We start from the raw sequence: 22,036 nt of genomic DNA on the forward strand, positions 1-22,036 counted from the left end.
GCTTTGTTTTCCTCTAGATTACCCGTTCCAAAATGGTTCATGGCCTTAAAACACTGAATGAAGTCGAATTCCCCACCCAGTTGGATCTCAGTGCCGAAATTATTGGCCTTGTCGAGCAATGGAAGTAATGGAGGACGGATTAATTGTCCAGCACAGTATTTGCAACCCAAACAAGGTGGCTTTGATCAGATGCTGGAAGGTCCAATCAGAGTTGACTGCAGCCCAAGGTGCCACAGACAAGCCTCAATGTTGCATTTTGCACCTGGGTCTGATGAAGCCGAATGCGATTAGACACATTCAAAACAAATGCTTTTGTTCGGCCAGGACAAAACCTTTCCCTGCTTCTCGGCTCATTTTCCTCCAACACTGTTGCCATTGTTTCCCCTCCACTGCCTCTCGTCACTCTCTACTTGTTGGAGTGTTAATGAGGACAGCGAGCTTTTCTCACTCCAGCGGCTTTCTAACACCTCTTAATGAGGAAGGATGGACATGGAGAGAGAGAAGAAAGAGGGTAAGTGGGAAATTGAAAAAGGAAAGGGAATGATGAAAAGGGAATGGTATATGTAAAAGAGAAAATTGTAGATGTGAAAAAAATGAAGAAGAAGAATAAAAAGGTTTAAGAAAAAAAAAAGCTTTAAAAAAGCAAACAAGAAAAGAGAAGTAGATGGCGGAAAAATTAAAAAGGCAAACGGGAATGAAAGGAGTAAGTAAGAAGGAAGAATAAAGACTAGGGAAAGGTAGAATGGGAAAAGAATGTAAGGTAACAAACATTATAGATTAAGAGCAATAAGATTTACAGATAAAAAAAGCAAATGAAGATAGTTAGATTAAGGAAAAGAAATAAGGAAAAGACATGTGGATAAATGTAAGCATGAAAGAAGTAAAAGGGGGGGGGAAATGTTGACAGGAAACAATCAACTGGCAAGAGAGATAAGCATGGAAGGATTTGGGAATTGGGGGAGAAGGGTCAGTAAAAGTTGGGAAGCTTGGGTGCAGTTGCTGCACACAGCAAACTCTTATTTTTTAAGTTACGTTTTGAAGTTTAAAGTTGTTACGGTATTTAACTGGAGGTCAGGAGCATAATGGGAAAGCTGAAACAGGTGCCCTCATTCTCTAAGCTTGGCTGCTCCTGATAATTGGTGTTCAGCACCTTTTTTAAATGAAGGTCAAGTTTTTTCCCCTCCTTATTCTTCAGAGCCACTGAGGAGCATTATAGAGCTAACTACTTCTAATGACTGCATCCTGACAGAAAACACTAACCACAGACACCAAAACACTGCTTTGAATAGATGTTTAATGGATTATTTAGATGATCATTGGTGTTGCTGAGCTAGAACAATGTAAAAGGATTACTCGACCCACATGCTGTTTTGAAGACCAAAACAAGGCCTGGATGAGACACATCCAAAAGAGTCCTGCTCTTTTCAAATATCACTCATTTAGCCTTGAATTAAAATTTGAAATAATTAAAATTTAAATTTTATTTGTCACATATACATTTATACAGAGTACGACATGCAGTAAAATGCTTCTTGTGAGTGTCCAACCTGCAAACATGAAAATTGAAAATAGAATATAAGTGTATAATACATATAATAATACATATACACACAACCTAGAAAAAATATATTTATATACCAGTATTGCCAGAAAGGGATTGTGTGATTTGTCCTAAAAGCCTTAAAGCATTCATGTGCAGTATAATGTGGCAAAAAAAGTGACACTGTGCTGTGCAATTCCAGTTATAATGACACAGACAAAGTTATGGTGTCATATAAATAGTGCAAAAATAATTGTGCAGAAATAATTGTGCAGTACAGGAAAAATGAGACGGAGAAGTTAAGTTTGTTTATTTGATATATAATTACATTGATATATTTATTAGAAATATTAAAAATATAATAAATATATTATTAAATTATCTATATATCTATAAATCTATAATAAATCTATACTATATAAATCTATATATTTAAAAAAAACTGTTAGTTATTTGACATCATAGCTTTTCTGAAAAAAAAAAAAAAAACACATTTATTTATACATTTGAATAAAACTGATATAAAATCAATTCGATCAATACATTTATTTATTTTTTTGTTTGTTCATTTTTGCTTGTAATGAGATTCACTTTAAACAACATCGCTATGAAATCTTGGTCATTGTGCAGAGAATCGACAGAGGTATGTTGTCTCGACGCTCAGTGCTTGGCGTCAGTGCCCCCTCTGAAGTAGAGGTGCCAAGCTAGTCGGTGCCCTCTCTGCCCACGTTAGCGTGGAGGAGCACTGAGCCCGAGCTAACTCCCTCCAGGTGTGCATGGGCCTCCAAACAAAGAGCCTTTTCAGGCTCTCCTGCATGAGAATGAAGAGACCTTGGGTTTGGCGCAAAAATATTCCCGGGTAAAAAAAAGTACCACTGCTTGAGCAGGTGGTAATATTCTGTTACATCGCTGCCTATGCGCCTCAATTAAGTCGGCCCCTTGTTTTCATTGGCAAAAACAAGGACGTTAATTAAAACAGCCACAAAACATAATACATGGCTATGAGCACTGCCTAAGAGTATACCACCATTTCCTACACACTTGTTTGTTACACAAGAGAAGATAGCTGCTAGGTGAATTATCTTTGGCTCAGTGTAGAGTACACAGACAGCTGATGTTGGACCCAGGACCACACACAGTCGTTCTGAGCTTTTTTTTTGGGATGTAGGGTGATTATATTAAACATTATCATTATCATATTTATCAAAACATTCCAAAGACTTGAGCTACATACTGTGGAATATTAACAGCCTATTTTAGGCAATTACAGATAATTACAGTGTATAACAGTTAATTCTCTAAAATATAATACTGGAGGTTTTTTTTTCTATTTATTAGCAAATTCTCTGCTCAAAGTCCAACAACCATAAAACCATTATGAGGATTTTTTAAATTATTATTTAACCCCATCAAATGCCAAGTTTATTATTTTGTTATCTAGTATATAAATATAAATTATTTAGGCAATGGCATTATTTTTAGTATAATTTAGGTCAAATTAGATTAGAGTAATTGGATAAATGTTTTTTTTTTTCCAGTTTAATGAAAACTTTCAGTAAACAACAGAGGTAAAGTAATCCTTCCTTATACTGACACTATATAACTAATAGTAATAAAAGTCCGAGCACCCCACTACTTTTAGTGTGTAGATTTTATAGCACTTTTGTCTACAATGTAAGAAGATTCTCGTTGCAGTGAATGCCCTTTAGGCTTCTCTTTTTCTGTTGTTTTCCAACAAAAGCTAAAAATAATAATTCTTCTAATGTTAGGAACTGGTTTGCAGAGAACATTTAGCAAAATGAAACCAGAAAACCCTTGAAACATAAAACCAATAAACCCAAAACTTTTAGAGGATACATAGTGTACAGATGTACATCATTGCTCACATATCAAAGTACAACAATCTAGTGACCTGAAAGTTGGGGTATTGTGAAAATTACAGGTGTTTCTGTTCAACATAGAATTCTGTGATCATTTGGTGATGATGATGATGATGATGATGATGATGATGATTATGATTATTACTATTATTATGAAAAGAAATGATGATAAAAAAAATTCCAACCCACCAGTCAGCATCAGGCCTTTTCTACTGGAAACTTCCAACCAGAGAAGGTGAAAACTAGTAAGTTTTCTCTAAGATACAATATGCCAGCTAACTGCATCTCATTGAAATGCTACTCATGCTGCATCACATAGAGGAACATGCTCTCCATCCATTGTAATCATGAGCTCACAGATGCCCATAATTGAATAATGATATGGCCAGTTTTTTCTCTTTTAGACACCCAAGATAGGGTCTATGTGGCATCAGTGAGAATCAGTGAGAATCTTGGAAACTGCATTACATTAAATAAAAGTTGGAACAAATTGACATACCTGTAATAAAACCAGTGTAAGAATTTCCTTGCTTGCAAGTAAAATAAAGATCTATATAAATAATACATTGATAATTTTTATTTCTTTTTTAATTAATATGTAAAAAAAAAAAATCACTTTCTAAGCACATTTTAAACTTACTTATGTGCTTGTATTAACTTTCCAGTCCAAAAGTATACAAACTTCAGCACAAATTTCTCTTGGACACTACAATTTGGACAAAGGTTCTTACTAAATGAATAGATGACAAATAATGTTAATACCAATGATGTTAGACGCCAGCAACGAGCTCACTGACCACATAGCACAGGCTCTGTATGAGTACCATATGAGTTAGGAATCAGCTTTGTTCTGAACTATGAAGGCTGATAAAAAGATGCCTCCATTTTGCTGCTCTCTCTCTCGCTCTTTTATCTGTACGCCTGAACTTTATCAGCAACCTTGACAGCTTCTGCAATGAGTCACAGGCAGCTGTGATTCATTTGTTGCACTTTCTGAAACCTCAGTAATCGCTTTTAGTCATACAGTCTTTAATTAGTCTCTCAGAAGAAACTGCTGAAGCTTTAGGGTGCTAGGTGGCACCCCTTTTCTAATTTTAAATTATATCATCTCTATGTCAGTAATAACTCTTAGACCTCTCAATCAAAATCCCCATTTGGTACAGAAAGGTGTTCACTAGGACCAAGCCATGTGCTTGTTTCCAAACAAGAGAATGGAACGACTTGTAAAAAGGCTAGATCAAATCTTATATTTTTAATTTTAGGGACAAAAAGGGACAACTAAATAAGTTACATAACACCATAACACCACCTGGCCTAAAACAGCTCACCATCTACACATAAAACGATATTTATACTTCCACCACCTTATTGTAATAAGACAAAATGACCTTTAGCGACACCACTGCATATTTGGTTATTCCATTTAGTCTGCATGCCTCCTGTGTATCACATATCATTTAACTTCCTATAAGACTTTCGGGTTTAGGGTTTATAAGTGTGCAAATTGATGACATTCTAATATTTTCAAACTTATTTTCAGAATTTGTTCAAATAGAAGAATGTAAGTTTCAAATATTCTAATTTGCATTCCTGGTATATATTATCACTGATGAAACTTCAAGCTGTCATAGAAGCTTCAAGCTGTTCTAGAAAAATTCATCCATCTAAACACCAGAGACCAGAGGTTTTAAGTATCACGTTTATTTTGTAAATTTTAACCCAGCCATTGGGTTGCACAAGCCAGTGCACTTTTAGTGCCGGACCCAAGCCCAGATAAATGGGAAGGGTTGTGTTATGAAAGGCATCTAGCGTAAAACGTGTGCCAAATCAAATATGCAGATCACAAATCAGAAATTCATACCCAATCAGTCGAGGCCCGGGTTACCAACGACCGCCACAGGTATTGTTAGCCAACAGGGTACCAGTGTAAATTTGACTACTGCTGGCCAAAGGAGGAGAAGGAGAGGAGGAAGACGTCTACAGAGACATCAGAGAAAGGAGAAGTGCAGGAGACTGGAGGTTAGGGTGGGTACTTTAAATTTTGGTACTATGACTGGTAAAGGGAGAGAGATAGCTGATATGATGGAGAGGAAAAAGGTAGATATGTTGTTTGTTTAGGAGACCAAGTGAAAAGGGAGTAAGACCAGGAACATTGGAGGGGAGGAAGGATGAGCTGGGAAGGATGTGCTACAAGTTAGAGTAAAAAAGGATGGAGATGGAAATGTGTTGACTAGTGAGGAGAGTATGTTGAGAAGATGGAGGGAGTATTTTGAGCAGCTGCTGAATGAGGAAAATGAGAGGGCGAGAGAGAGAGAAGGTTGATTGATGTGGAGATGGTGAAGCAAGAAGTGGATAGGATTAGTAAGGAGGAAGTGAGAGCAGCGATTAAGAGGATGAAGAGTGGAAAGTCGGTTGGACCAGATGACATACCAGTAGAAGCGTGGAGATGTTTAGGAGAGATGGCAGTGAAGTTTTTAACAAGTTTGTTTAACAGGATTTTGGAAGGTGAGAAGATGCCTGAGGAATGGAGAAGGAGTGTGCTGGTATCGATCTTTAGGAATAAGGGGGATGTGCAGACCTGCAGTAACTACAGGGGAATAAAGTTGATCAGTCACACCATGAAGTTATGGGAAAGAGTAGTGGAAGCCAGGCTGAGAGAAAAAGTGACCATCTGTGAGCAACAGTATGGTTTCATGCCGAGGAAGAGCACCACAGATGCCTTATTTGCTTTGAGAATGTTGATGGAGCAGTATAGAGAAGGTCAGAAGAAGTTGCATTTTGTGTTTGTGGATTTAGAGAAAGCGTATGACAGGGTGTGAGAGAGGGGTTGTATTGTATTGAAATAAAATACACACAAAAAAAAAATACACTATTGTATTGAAATAAAAAGGCATACATTTTATTAAGCATTATTTCTTTAATTTGGTAATCCACATAGACAAATATAAAAGTAGTGTAAAATAGCATTAATTTAAATGACATGGTTGTGGTTAGCATGTGATTTAACAGCTATATGCTGCTAATAACAGTTGTAAGCTGTAGAGTAACAGTTGTATGCTGTACAGTATCATGCTCTTGATTCCGATAACAGTAACATACTGTAATTTAATAGCATACTGCTGGCAACCACAATTGCCAGTATTTTACTGTTTTTTTATTCACAGGATTTTTTTACAGTGTAATGTGAACAAGTAAAGAAGCACATAGCCTTCAGCTTTGTACTATGTAAATCATAGATCTGTATAAACCCCAACCTGCCCCAAACCATAATGTTTCTGATGTTACAGTAATAGCGATTGAAAGTGACAAAAAGACATAGATGCAGTGAGTAGAAGCAACAGTTAAATCCATCAAAAAATGACGTGTAGTTGTTTTGAATGACTGCTTTTATACTTCCGAATAAGACATGAGAAGCCAAGACCCACTGAAATTAAAACAATGGATAAAATACCTTTGGTGTGTAAAGGAAATGTTGATGTATCATGTGATTATGTTATGCTCTGAGCTCAGCTTTGTAGTTTGTGCCAAATCTCATAAAATCGTATATCATATCATAAATAATGTATGAGGCCTTAACTACTAAATCAAGATTCTCAGTGAATGAGTCTTTTATCCTCAATGGAATATTATTTACACACCAATATATCATTCACACTCTTCTGACAAATGCTCTGGTGTATTTTACATAACAGAGAAAGAGAGAAAAATGAACGAGTGCGTGTTAAACAAAACATATATTGAACTGTAGAGATGCCACTTTTTGGTGCTCATAGTCGAAAGTGTTGGTTTGCACTGTATCAGTGTCTGATCCCGTCTTCAGTGTCTCATATGGCTCTTTGAAGTCGGCCCTGACTCTCAACCCTCGCCTTTCTCACCAGTTCCCATTATCGTCATGATTATTATGATCATCATAATCGTCTCCTCACAGTTAGATGCTTGGCTGCTGGAGTGAGAGAGTTCTTTTGTGCGTAAGATCTGAGCAATTTGCAAGCTCATTGAGAAAACCTGTTGCACAAAAGAAGCTTAGATATAGAATCTGTCAGCACTGGTTCTCATTGGCCATGTATTGCCTTTCATACTCGATGAAATGGGCTGCTTGTGGACAGTTTGGGGGAAATTACATTATCTCAAGTTTTACTCGAGCTCACAAAGGCTAGCTAGAGGATTGGAGATGCCTCTGATGTACATCTTAATAAAGATGTCTACATTTGATATTGGTGTAATTAGAAGGCAGTTCCAGATAGAGAACACCCTGCACTTACTGTGTGGCAATGCAAAAGTTGATACAGTGTGCTATGTTTGCTAATTTAAACCGTAGGTTACAGTCTAATCTGATACAAATCCATCAGTCTAAACAACTTGCTAGGCCTGGAGACAACAGACCAGAACATGGAAGCACTGACATCAATCTGTAATAAAGTCTTAATAAATCAATGAATCTCAAGACAGAAGACTAAACTGAAATTGGAGATAGGTGCTGAAAGATATGCCTAGTGTTTGATTATTTGTTTTAGGAAAAAAACGCAACATGTTAATTTGCCCAAGTGGAGGTTAGCCCACTGGGGCTTTAATATGAGCATCTTGGACTATTTATATTATTTGAAGGTGTCTGCTCAAGAGATTCTGTGTTAGCCAGGGTCTCTGGGTATGAGAGATGACATTACTCATTTCCCTGTCAGTCATCTATTAATTCATGTATGTGGAAGACATATTATCACTTTGCTCCAAATGTGATCCAAGCTGCCATGTGATGCAGCATATGCAGCAGTTCTCAGAGGAAGCCAACACTAGTCCTTGCCCTCCCTGACTGCTAGCTGTTGTGTGCTATAGGAGAGCCAGGTAGTGCATAGGATGTGGTAAATAATGAAACCAGGAACACAGAAGAATTTTATATGTATTGACTTAGAGTGAAACAAGCATTTATATTATTTTACTTCAATTAGCCTCAGAGGTGTAAAGTAAAGGGAGGTAGGTGAGGCATAAAAAATACCACGCTTCAAAATAATTTTAGGTGTATTGACCTGAACATCACTAAAATGTTCTTTATTTAAACATTTTAATTAAACTGTGATTAGTTCTAAATGTCTAAAACCGCTGCATATTTGTTTAACATGACCATATGCTTGCTGTTTGCTGTAAATTTATTTGATGCTTTTGGGGTCTGACTGAGCTGGAAAAAAACAGCTTGGCTATTTTTTGCTTGTGCTGAGTTTTTCCATTACTTTCAATTATTCACAATTGAGACAAACTTATATGAAAATGTACAGTTACATGCCGGTTCTTCAGCACATGGAAACATTGAGACCAAAAGTTCACATATAATGTTTTTAATGCATCCAATAAATGCTGTATATAATATGCTTAATATTGAGCCATTCTTAACCCTAAAGCATCACAGATATATCTCCAGTTATTGAAACAGGGAAAATGTGTAAAACAAACCATCCAATCGACCCTCCGGATCCACATAGTCCCTGATGAAGTACTTGCTGAAGTACATTGATACACATTGTCATGTAAACCAGCAATCACTACATGTATTTTCAGTTTTCCTTTAAAAAAAAAAAAAAATGTACCGTAATTTCTGGACTATTAAACGCACCCATATATAAGCCGCACCCACTGAATTTTACAAAGATTTTTATTTTGAACATAAATATGCCGCACCTGTCTATAAGCCTACATTAAAACTAATGAACATTACACAGGCTTTAATGAAAGACAGTGTCTGTTACACGGCTTGTATCTAAACAGTAGCCTACCAAGAAAGTCATTGTTCACTGTCTTCCTCCTTCCTTTCACAACAATTACTCTTTAGGCATCGTCGTGCGTTTAAAAATCACCATCGGTGAAGCTTTTCTCCCGATGCCGTGCAGCTAAGAACACAGGTGAAGTGTGTTTTTTTTGCCCGGTTGTTTTCAGCGTGACGAATGATTCGCATTTCCTGTTGACAGTCCGAGTGAGCAGCAGGTCAAACGTCAGAGGAACCGCATCCATATTTATGATGTGGTGCGGCCCGATTCAGTGGGAGCGCATCTGATTTAATATAAAGAGTTTCATTGGTTCACCTGAACCCGTTCAGCAATTTCATTGGTCTAATGTTATGGGGCTCAGTTTTTGGCATGAATCTTGTGAAACCAGGAAAACCCCAGAAAAAATCCATAAATTAGCTGCTTTATTATTTAAGACGCGGGGATCGAAGCGTGGGAAAAAAGTAGCGGCTTATAGTCTGGAAAATACGGTAACTGTTTAAATGTTTAACTTGTTCCTTGTTCAGGTTTCAGGCATCCAGGCTAGTGTCCATTCCATCATACTTATATCTTAAACTTAAAAGCAGTACTTCATTCGTTTCACTCATGCTGTCTGTAACACTGCACTTTCTTTTCATAACTCAAGAAATGCTGGAGAAATATTTAAGGTTTATGGTACAATTTATGAAGTGACACTTAATGTTTATTGTGGTTTATTTACATAACGGATTACAAAGAGAAGCAGTCTGGAGTCTCAGTTTACTTAGGGTTAAAATCTTTATGAATAATTTGTAAATTATTTTAATCTAATCTTGAAAGTTAAAGATATGGAAAAAGTATTTTTTTTTATTTCTGTGCAATATTTAGTTGATTTATAATCTTAAAATATTTTGATGCCTTCAATGTGTAAGAAAATAAAGAGTGGTAAGTTATATACTGTATATGAATATTTGGGGAACAGTTTCAGTGGTGCTGTATGGAATATATGTTTAAGTTTGAAAATCTATACAGTATACTCATAGAAATCTATAAATATACTGTAAAGTCAAGTCAAGTCAAGTCTATTTCTATAGCGTTTTTCACAACGGACATTGTCTCAAAGCAGCTCTACAGAATTTTAGGAGTTAAGGTGAATGGTGTGTATTTATCCCTGATAAACAGCCATGGCAACTGTGGCAAGGAAAAAATCCCTTTAGATGTTATGAGAAAGAAACCTTGAGAGGAACCAGACTCAAAAGGGGAACCCATCCTCATTTGGGTGATACCAAGAGTGTGATCATAAGTCTTTAAACAATACAGAACACTGGAGAGTGAGAACTAGCATGAGCACTGGAGTGTAAGATTATGAGTAATGTTCTTTTTACAGTTTTTTACAGTCATTTGTGGTTATAAAACTAGGAGCTACTGAGCAACTTATAAAATAGCTTAACATTTGAGATAATCACAGATCCAAAAGATCTAAAAATCTAAAGACACACAAATATCATAATGTGACAGATAAGCATGGTATTAGTGCCAGATCAAATCTTTGAATTAGGTTTAAAAACATCCTTTAACACTGGGTACTGAGTGCACTATGTTCTAAAAGTCAAAATAAAAAAAATAAAAAAAGTCATCTTGACTTATTCCCGCTAAATTAAATATGGCAGAGAATTAATAAAAATAAAAAGACAGAAGAAATTACAGTTATGGTTGGAGCAGAAGTTGAGTTCTGTGGTAGTGAGTAAAATCCTAAAAAAAATACTTCAGCCATCTGTGGCAGGAAATCCAAGTCCATAGAATGTCTTGTTGTCATGGAAAAGAGTTTAAGATCACTTATAAAGAACAGGGCAGTTAGCACTGGCACATGATAACTATAATGCAATAAAGAACTCACAGATAGGTGTGAGATTTGACGAAAAATGGAATACAGTTGGAAAGGAAGCCCCTTAATAGGTGTATATGTTTAGGTCTGAATCAGTTGGATTATGGAAATAACTACTTGTACTGAATACCACAGTACTGCTGAATTCTAAAATCTGGCTCTGACAGAAACACTGATTATAATTAAAATGATAGAATCATAATAAATAGATATTTCTAATATGTTAGCATTTCTACAATAACAGCTCAATTTCAAAAAGGTACATGTTGGACAATGTACATAATGCAAGGGCGAATAATTAATGGATAAAAGTTTTTGTGAAATAGACTGTAAGAAATGTTTAATGGTAAGAAGTCTTATTTGCGATTGCTTTATAAAAGTGAGTTGTCTGCCATGAGAGATTCTTCCTAATAAGTAGTTTGGAGATTCTACTTTCCTGGTAAATTGACATAGTGAATTTCTTTTCTCGGAGAGCCTGGTGGGGAAATCATAGGAAGGTTTATAGCTGGTATAAAAACATTATGGCAGGAACTAACTTGTCTTGTACACAACATTTTGCCCACAACATTAATAGTTAAAAGGAAGGTCAATTTATTTATTTAAAAAATTGAATCACTGACAAACCACTTTGGAACAAGAGGAAGAAAAACTTTCGGAGCTTTTTTATTGCTTACATAACATATTAGGATGGATTAGTAACTCTCTCTTGTAACCGCCATTTGTAATCCGAGCTCTTTAGTGATACCGTATCTGGTTTAAAAAGCCTCAAAACTTTTAAGTTCAGCCATCTAATTACCGGTTTAATCCTTAAAAAAAAATATGCTACATGGCAGAAGTGTATGCTGACCTGTCTTGGTTTATATAAACCTTTGGGGTGAGAACCTTCTATTAAGCAACATAGCTGTTTTCAGGACCCTTGACATTACTCTCTTCGTGTTGCCACAGTGGGTGACTGTTGGGGTGAAATATAGTCTGTTGGATTACATGTCACTTGGGGATGTAGGGTACACCAACACCCCATTCACAAGGCTAAGGGAGCAGGTTTTATTGTGACTGCATGCTAAAGCTCCTTGTCAAAAGTGCGGCTCTAATGTAGCGTATTAAATGACTGAACACTGTTTACATCTTGCTTTTCGCCCTGAGAAGCTTGTAAGTGAGGGGGCACCGGAGAGAGAGCAGCCGTTTCTGAGCTCACAACGTCAATGTCAGCTATTGTTCTTGCTGAAAGTGCCTAGTCTGCACAAATGATGTGTACATGATTACGACGGCATGACAAGGATAACCGCTGTAATCGGGCCGACTTTTATTATTCCCCCAAGCATAATGAGAAGGTAACTGACAGATGAAACTTGTTATTAAGGGGAGAAAAAAAATGGGAAGCAGTCTGTCTTTATGTATGATGAAACCCAAGCCTCCCATTGGTAGATTGGGGTTTTTATTAAGCTGTGCAGATGGGCAGACTGGCATGAATAGTTTCCGCTAGACATTTAGATAAAGTCTTCTTTCATTGTCTTTGTGTGTTGTCAGAGACATTAAACTTATAACAGTCAAGAACAAGGGAAGTGTTTTTATTAATCGAAATAGTAGGAAAGCTTGTAAGCAGCTCATCTATATCCAGCTACAATCACATGTGATGACTGATTGACTGATACCATACACTTCTAAACAAACCAGTAATACAAGTTAATTGTACAAAGTTGGCTGAATATCGCTCTTGACAGCGGACCTTAATGAAATCTCCCTTCCCTAAGAAAAAGAAAAAAAAAAAAAAAACCCAGAGCAGCGTTCCAACTGGAAGTCTACTGGACCCATTTTGGACGGTCTTTTTTTGAATCACTACCCTCTTGTGTGTGGAAACTCGAACCGCCTCTTTCGTTCTCTGGACCTCCATTGAGAGTGGCCAGTCTGTTTAGATGGCTCTCTGCATGAGTGCTTAACCCGGCTAAGCACAGAGTTCTCCCCTTCCCTTTTTTCCTTCCTTTCTCTACATCTCTCTTTCTTTCGGTTATCCTTTCTTTTCTTAGTCCTGAAACCCATCCAGCACCTCTTCGTGCTCATGCCCTGACTCAGTTATTGCTTTCTATTTCTCACCAGTGTTAGACCTGTGCTCTCTACTTCTCTGATGAAACATGTTTTCAGCTGGCCCTGTCAACCTCGTGGTCTGACTCAAGCTTTTATTCACACTGGTCAAATGATTGTGTCACTTGATATATTGTCAACACATAGAGCCAAAAGACAAAACAAAATGTCATCTGCACAAGAAGAAAGAGAAAACAGACATCCGGCTCTCATAACATTGGGCTGATGAAGTAAGGATGGAGATCATTTTGCCAAACATTTCACAATCGAACAGTAAAGCTGTCTGATGGGAATAAGATGGTAGGAAGCATTTGAAGAAGTCAGACCACTACCGGTGGGAAATCACACGATGATTTGCTAAGCAAAGACAGTTATGATAAAGGAGGTGAGGTAAAGGGAAAGTTGGCATTGGGCATCAGGCCCGGTATGAACTCAGAGAGTATAGCCTTGATAATTACCCAGTTTGAAAGTCTGGGCAAGTATGAACATCTACCTTTACATGCTTATATTTCTGTTTACTTCCTCTGACAAGAAAACATTGTGTTGTACAAATGAGCAGACAAAATGGATTGCATGTCAAAAGTGGCCTCAAGGAAGAAAAGCTTCAGTTTCTTGGCTCATATAAGGTGTTCTGTAGAATTAAAATTATCTAATAACTTGGAAAGTCAACTACATTTCAAACTTGTGATGTGTATTGTTAAATCAGTTTAATTTTTCACCATACCACAGAAGTAATGAGTGCTGAGGCACACAAAACCAATAAAAATAGAGGGAGATCTTTAGAAAAATTTAACCAGTTTGAACATCTTTGTCCATTTCTTACCATTTTTAGCTTCAGCTCAATTTATCCTATATGCCGAATGGTGTGCATCACACTTTGCAGTACTATTTAGTACTTTTTACTTTTACTTAGCAATTCAGCAAATAGATATTATGTTGTAACTGAACAATACGCCACATATGTCACCATTAAGCTGCCTTTTCCAGCTAAATAGCTAAAGTATTTAGGATACAAACAGCTGTATGCTAGCAAAAGCTATATCAAAACCTAGCACAAGAAAAACATTGTTCTATTTTAGACTGGAGTCAAATTAAGTCACTAAATCACTGTCCTTGAATGACATTTCACTCAGACGAGAAAAGTCAAGCACTGCTGGAAATATTAAAATTGCTTCAACATTGGCCTGAATGGATTTTATGTCCCACACTGCCCTGGAAATTGTATATCAGAGTATCGCAGCAGACATGTGGAATATGTAAATCTAGTCTGTGTTTCATATGTTCAAGGCAATATTGACAACAACAGTCACAAGTCACTGCTGTATAATCTATGCTAGGTTTCAGAACTTCGAATAGCTTTGATTAGCTAGCATTAGCCAACAAATTAGCACTAGAATCAATAGGCACATGAAAAATAAAAACTGAAATCTATGTATTTTCAGGGATTAGATAGCCAAAAGTGATCATATTTATTTTGTAGATATTGCTTTTTCTTTGCTGAATATGCTAATTAGGTTAAAGGATATTAATGTTGCTAATATTAAGGCTAAAGTCCTAATAATATAGCCTTATATTACAGTGTGTAATTGCAAAAAGTGAAAACCAATCTAAATTTCTATTTATTTAATTTTATATAAAAATCTTTCAGTGACATTTTGATTCGATATTTACTTTTGGTTCATGTTCATTTTCTGCCTTACCCACAATGCCGCTTGACAACCTGCCGCTAGTTGTACCATTGGGATTGAACCTTAGCAAGAGTTCTGTACAGCCAGAGTCTATCTAAGCTGATTGTACAGATGAGTATCTGAGAGTGTTGAAGAGAGATGATGATGCAGCAGTGCTTTAATTCTCTTAGCTACTCTTTTGTACATTCTGCTCAAATGCATCAGGTTCCACATCATTTTAACTTTTATGCGAATGCTGCTACAAAGAGCATTGTGCTTGTCATATTGTTCATTGCCAAAAAGAGTTGGACAGACTAGCATCGGGGTCGCTAAGCAAATCACAAATATTTTAATATGAATGTACAGTATATCCCAAAAGTGCTTTTGGTGTGAAAGTGTCCTTTTAGCCTAGATTTTAATATTTGCTTGGGGAATGTTTATATATATCAATTCCCCTCTCTCTCTCCATCTCTCTCTCTCTCTCTCTCTCTCTCTCTCTCTCTCTCTCTCTCTCTCTCTCTCTCTCTCTCAATCTTTCTCTCTCTCTCCCTCCCTTGCTGGTTAATGGTGCACCTGTCCTGCTCTGCTTCCATTAGTCCCACCACAGTGCAGTAGTGGACACACAAAGGCAGACAGTGTCCATGTCTCCAACTCTCCCCTCTTGCACTCTTTTATTCCTCTGTCCCAGCAGGAGGGAATTCCTACCGTGGCCTTTCACTCCGTTCTGCTTCAGCACGTCCCGCATCTGGCAAAGAGCATAAACCCCCAGCCAAGGCTTTCACTACCCAAATGAAGAGTTGCTAAAAACGGCACCGGAACAGGTGATCATGATAGGCCAACCGAGAGAAAAAGGGGCAGAGGGGTCACTTTTGTGTTTCCTCGTGCTGTTACACAAGGGTAAACCATACTGACCTATGAGGCAGCTTGGGACTGCAGAGATTCGAGAGTTATAGAGAATGCTGTAGTAAGTATAGAATAATGTTCCACTGACTAATGGGGGAAAATGTTTATATATATATATATATACACACACACACACACACACACACACACACACACACACACACACACACACACACACACACACATAATTTTTTGCATTTTTATGTTGAAACTAGCATCCTAAATGATCTTTATTGCTGTACTAAATGCAACTTAATATGGTCATGCTAATGAAATTGGATTGAAGGATACAAAGAGAAAGTATGTGTATGAGAGAGAGAGAGAGAGAGAGAGAGAGAGAGAGAGAGAGAGAGAGAGAGAGAGAGAGAGAGAGAGAGACCCTCATAGTATGGTTTTCATCAGAAAGGTAATAATTCTGTCATCAGTAAGTTTTCAGGCAAAAAGTGTGCTAAGCTAGATGAGAACCAACATCAATTGCCACATGCCTTATTAAGTTATATACAATTTTGAAGAGAATGAATAATTTGAGATATTTTAAGTGGGCATTGAGTTTTCAATGTTCACTGTGAAGCTACGTTTGAGAAGTAATCTGATTCGAAATCACATCAAAGCGACCACAGAAACAGATGGGCTGTTGTATAAGGCTTGGAAAAAAAGGACTTTATACATGTATTTGGTTGACTCTTTTATGCAGTGTGATGTACAAAGAGCGCAGAATTTGATCCATGCACAGAGATGAGAGGATTGAAGAAATTCAGTGGATTAACAATACATGGTGTCTGACATTTGCTTTAGTTTTCCACTGTAGCTCAAAACTAATATTTTTGAATGAATTCATCCATGAATATAAACTTGTGAAATGAAAATTACACAAGATTTATAGTGCCTTTCTAACAGTTCCTGTTTTATAGTTGTAGTGGATCCGAAAACCTATGCTGGAGAGTGAGGTGGGAATATACCCAGTCCATACAGTTCAAGTCACCATACTTGCACACACCCATGCACATCTAGCGGCAATTTACAGTCATCATTTTTTGGAGTGGGGAGGAAAACAGAGAATCCAAAGAAAACTCTTGGATGACACATGCAAGGAAACTCTAAAAGTGAGTGTTAAATGTGAGTCATGCAATGCTAGACATGAAGAGTAACTGTAAATGAGTATTATAATGTACAAACCAAGATCAGATCAGAACTTCCAATATATACATTTGCCTGTACTTTTTACAAGGTAACAAGGCACAGGATAGGGCAGTGAGCTGCCCATTAAGCACATTTTATACATATTTTTAATCTTTGAACTTTTTGTAGACTGGATTCTAAATTGTCTCAAGGTATGAGGTATGATTAAGCATGTAATGTTTGTGTGGTGCCTTCGGATGAACTGATATCCTGTTAAGCATCTATTCCTGCCATTATGACCTGTGTTCCTAGGATTCTTGATTCAACACAATCTCAAAGCTAGAAATATATGATAAATCAATTTGTTATAACAGTAGCTTTCTGATTATCCTGGCCATCTTATATTTACCACCAGAGTTTGAGCTGCCAGTTCAATTTCGTATTATAAAATAATTTTCATACTGCACCAGATGCATTGTGAACAATTAAATAAACATTAATCTGTGTTTGAGATGAAAAAGTGCAAAAATAAGAAAAGATAAGGGTTTGTTGCAGTAAATGTCTTTAAATAAATAATGGAAAAATATATAAGTAGATTAATATATCATATAAGAATATTATTCAGTCAAACATAACACTCGGTTTATGTGGTTGTTATGTGGAAATTCTTATCATATTCTTATCGTCAGTGTCAAGACAGACATGATTAAGTTGGAAACTAGTTTCGATAGTTTCGAAGATACTAAGCTATAATAATAATAATAATAATAATAATAATAATAATAATAATAATAATAATAATAATAATAATACAGAAATGCTAGGGAAACTGACCAGAGTAGCATTATTTGTTATGTACTAATGCACAGTAGCATTGCTGTTTAATAGCTTCAAGGTGTCTAGTTTGATCCTGAGCTTGGGTTACATTGCCTGTCGAGTTTCAGATGTTCTCCTTGTGTTCCTCTGGGTTTCCTTTGAGTTCTCTGGTTCCTTCTTACTGTATCTTCTATATTACACGCATTACCCAGCAGACATAAGGTTGATAACAAAAGGTTCAGAGGTGGGAAGTAATGAAGTACAAATACTTTGTTACTGTACTTGAGTAGATTTTTCTGGTATCAGTACTTTACTTCACTATTTATAATTTTTTTACTTCCACTAAATTACATTTGCTACACAAATATCTCTACTTTCTACTAAACCAGGCTCATTATTTTAGTTTGAATCTATTTGGTGACATGATCAAACATATTTTAAATTGCGCTCCATTTTCAGCCTATCAACCTATTTCTTGTCCTTGTCCAAATGTTTTTTTAAACGACCACTGGTGTATCATTCGTGGCTACTGCACACCACAGACGTAGACTAGCCTATGAAGCTAACAACAAGCAAGGCAGAAGGCAACAAGAAATATGGCTAACGTGGATCAGACAGAGAGAGTCGGCGATGTAAACATGACTGAGAACAGAGACATAACTGATCACCTGATTATCATCATCTTTTCTCTGCATGTGTTCTACATGGTGGTTGTTCAGCCTGGATACATTCAGTAGAAAACAAAATTTTTAATTCTACATATGTGAGGCCCAGTTATCAGCGTGACACTGAAACAGGTGGTAGTATTGGCTACTTTTTACTTAAGCACATGTCAGAGCTCAAACTTCTTTACAAACTGTAGTCAGTACTTCAACTTTTACCAGAGTCTTTTAAAACATAAGTTATCTGTACTTATACAGTGAAGCATGTGTGTACTTTTGCCATCTCTGAAAATATTGCATTATAAAAAAGATGCAGGGATAAAAACTGTCATTTGTTAGCAAATTGTTACACAAAGAGGGCTATACTGCCACACGTACACGACATCCTTATTTCATAGTTTATTCTTCTTGGTTCCTCTTTTGTTTGCTCCCCATGTATGCCATTGCTAAACTTCTATATATCTGTACTATGTAAATAAATATCCTTACTTTGCATACTGGCCTGAATTCTACCTGAAAGGTCACAGGATTAGATATTTCTCTGTTGATGCTAACTTTAACATGAGGCACTTTGCAAGTTAATGAACACAAATGTCACGTCTGTGACGTAGCAGTGTTAAATAATTACATATAAATACATACAGATATAATAACACACTGAAATAATAGCATGTGACCAATATAAATATATAATAAATAATATATTATAAAATATTGGTTGCATATTGTGCGTTCTATAAACTGTAGTTTTGCAGGATTGTTATATTGCAGATTCGGTGTAGTTTAAAAACACGCCGATGTAGCGATCATATCACGATCTTGAATGAATGAATGACCTTTTGTGATGGTGTTTCCTGTTCTGTGATAAAGTCTGCTTTGCATCCTCCTCTGCATGAAGGTTCTACACTGATTCAGACCTCAACCTCGATCTTGATCATTTCGACCTTTCCTTTTCCGCAGAGATACGGACCCGTGGACCCGTGGACTCATGGACAGGGAGTTTCCCCCTCAAGCTCATGGAAGCGCTGTGGTTTTCCTAGCGTGGCTCGGGATGCCGTCTATACTGCCACAATAGGAGCATTGTACTCTAGAAACATGGGCCACAGAGAGATGCCATTGTTTTATCAGGTAACGTTACCTGCGATTTGATCGACGATAGCGCTTCGTGTTTTTGTAAGAAGAATCCACAAATATATCAGCGCCTGGTCTTAGGCCACCTCGACTTCCCGAAGGCCTGGCAGTGGCCCACTTAAGCGCCAACTTAAAGAAAGCAGAGAGGCTTTTCATTTAAGAACTGCATTCCTGGGAACTACAGAGAGAAAGAAAAAAGAGAGAAAAAAGGAGAGCAGAGGACGTGGAAGAGCTTTGCACGAAACCCTGCCCGTGTTAAGGTGATACACGGCATCTGCAGGAAAAGCACTGATGCCGTGCCAAGGCATGTCATTTAAGGTGTCTTCTACAGAAGCACATATGATGCCATTGAGCTCGGCGAAGCAGGGGTGGGATTTTTTTTTCTTAAGTTCTGCCAGGACTTTGAGGCGGGCTGCTGATAGAGACCTGTGAAAGGGACTAGGACAGCGAAGAGGCATGATATGCATGAAACCGAATAGCCTCCAGCGGCAGGTCGACTCTTTCATTTCTCCACTTGTTTCACAAACTCTTGAGGCGTAAATGTAAATCACAGCAAAGAAGCTAGAGAATCTGCTGCACAGGGCAGAACCTGCTTTGACCTTACAGCACACTTTTATAGCCTCATGGCAGTGCTGAAGAACTCAAATACCAATAATACATTTTTCAGGTAATCACCTGCTTGACACTGCTTTGAAAATGAATTTCATAAATAAGAAATAAAAGGGGTGACCAACTCTAAGAAAATAATCAAAAATGCCACTAAGTGCTGTGCTCCAATGTCCTAAAAGAAACTAAACACTATATGGCCAAAAGTTTGGAGACACAGTAGTTAAACTCATAGTTGCGATCCAAACATTCCAATCCAGTTTGGGTTCCCCCTTTGCTGCTCTAATATTATGGGAATATTTGTGGGGATTTGTGCTCATTCATCTAAAATAGCATTAGTAAAATCGGGTACTGATGTTGGATGAGGAGGCCTGGAGGTGCAGTGTGTGTTTAATTAATTCCAAAGGTGTTCAGTTAGGCTGGGGTCAGGGCTCTGTGCAGGACATGAAGGATTTCTTGAACTTTAGCAACTTAATGTAACTAATGCTTGTTTGTGCATCTTTGTTCTAGTGAAGGAGATATTGTAATGCTACAGCAAACATTCTATACAAATATTGTCACAACCGAGGTTCAAACCAGGGTTTACCGGTGTGAAAAGGAACCAAAAATAAATAAAGAAATTGGGGCAACAAGAGAAAGGGTGAAGAAGCTTCCCAAGAAAATAAACTAGAAAAAAAAAGCAAACTAAATGTCCAACTACAGGGGCAAAGATGCTCAGGACCCAGACCGCGAGCCGCTCAGGACCCAGACCGCGAGCCGCTCAGGACCCAGACCGCGAGCCGCTCAGGACCCAGACCACGAGCCGCTCAGGCTTACAAACAGCATACACAGAGCAGGCTGGGCTATAACAATGGCAAAAAGGGGCAACTTAAAAACCCTGGGGCTAGTGAGGCACAGGTGGAAGCAATGGGGACTAATGATAAGAATGAGAACACAATGGCAACATCTGGTGTGGTGAGAAACGAAAGACACACAGAAGAAAAAAGAAAAGAAAAGAAAGAAAGAACAGGCGAGAAAAAAAGAGATTCTTGATAATTGTATACTTTGATGTTTTGCGGCAACAGTTTAGGAAAAGACCCAATGTTGTGTATGAGTAAATTTGTTCACTAACAAGTGACCTTATACTGTACATTATAGCAGCTATAAGTGGTATTTTCTTACATTCTCTGGAGATTAGAGATACTGCAAATGCACAACAGTTGAATTAGATTTGATGGTTGGACGAAAATTAAGGAGCAGCACTGACTGCCAATTTACAGAGACATTTAGTCTAATTGGGAGGAGCCTTATCATGCAGTAAGTCAATCACCATTAAAACAGGTGGGGTAAAAACTTACTGAACAAACAAACTAAAGGTAGATGCAGCATAGGCCTGGAAAAGCACTACAACAGAAGAATGCAACACTGTGCTGATATCAGTGGGCACTCAGGTAATGTGCTATTTACTTTACTACGATCTGTTCCAATACATTTGCACGCCTAAAAATGTGTTGCTCAGCCACCAGATGTAACTATTAGAAAATGAAAGCTGAAAATCTAATGGTCTCTTTTGTTCTTATGATCTTTTCATCTCAAACCCAAATTTCTCATGTGTATATAATAAAATATTTGGCCATTTGAATATTTTAATCAATGAATGCATATGCATGCAGTTTTCTTTTTAATTCATTAGTTCCACTTGTTCCATTTATTAGTTCCATAACTGAAGTTTGGAGAAAGCAGGACTTTTTCTTTACCTGCTTTTTAACTGTGAAGTTTTGGGGATGCCTGTGATCACTACAGCCTCAAACTCTTCTTTATGTAGGGATGTGGATCAGTGTGTAGGTCCAAAACGCTATTCTGGGCACAATGTTTGTAAAGTCTGGCCATTCTCATCTAATGTATCTTGTGTCAATAAAGTTGTTTCCCTCAGCAGAAGTGGCCCTCGCTGAATGGTCGAAATACCGAGTGTATCTTCCATGCATGTTTCAACCTACCATTTATACGTCTTCTAATGCTTTAAAAAAAAAAAAAAACATG

General features: G+C 37.3%; 1 long non-coding RNA gene across 1 annotated transcript; it reads left to right on the forward strand.

The window, feature by feature from the left end:
- Positions 1 to 297: 297 nt before the first annotated feature.
- On the forward strand, positions 298 to 21,994 carry LOC310736110. The gene is made up of 3 exons (XR_014536447.1): positions 298 to 511; positions 19,241 to 21,447; positions 21,712 to 21,994. It is a non-coding gene; the product is annotated as an uncharacterized lncRNA (long non-coding RNA).
- The last annotated feature ends 42 nt before the right edge of the window (positions 21,995 to 22,036 follow it).

Source organism: Silurus aristotelis (genome assembly GCF_946808225.1).
Source record: "Silurus aristotelis genome assembly, chromosome: 13".
Lineage (NCBI taxonomy): Eukaryota > Metazoa > Chordata > Actinopteri > Siluriformes > Siluridae > Silurus > Silurus aristotelis.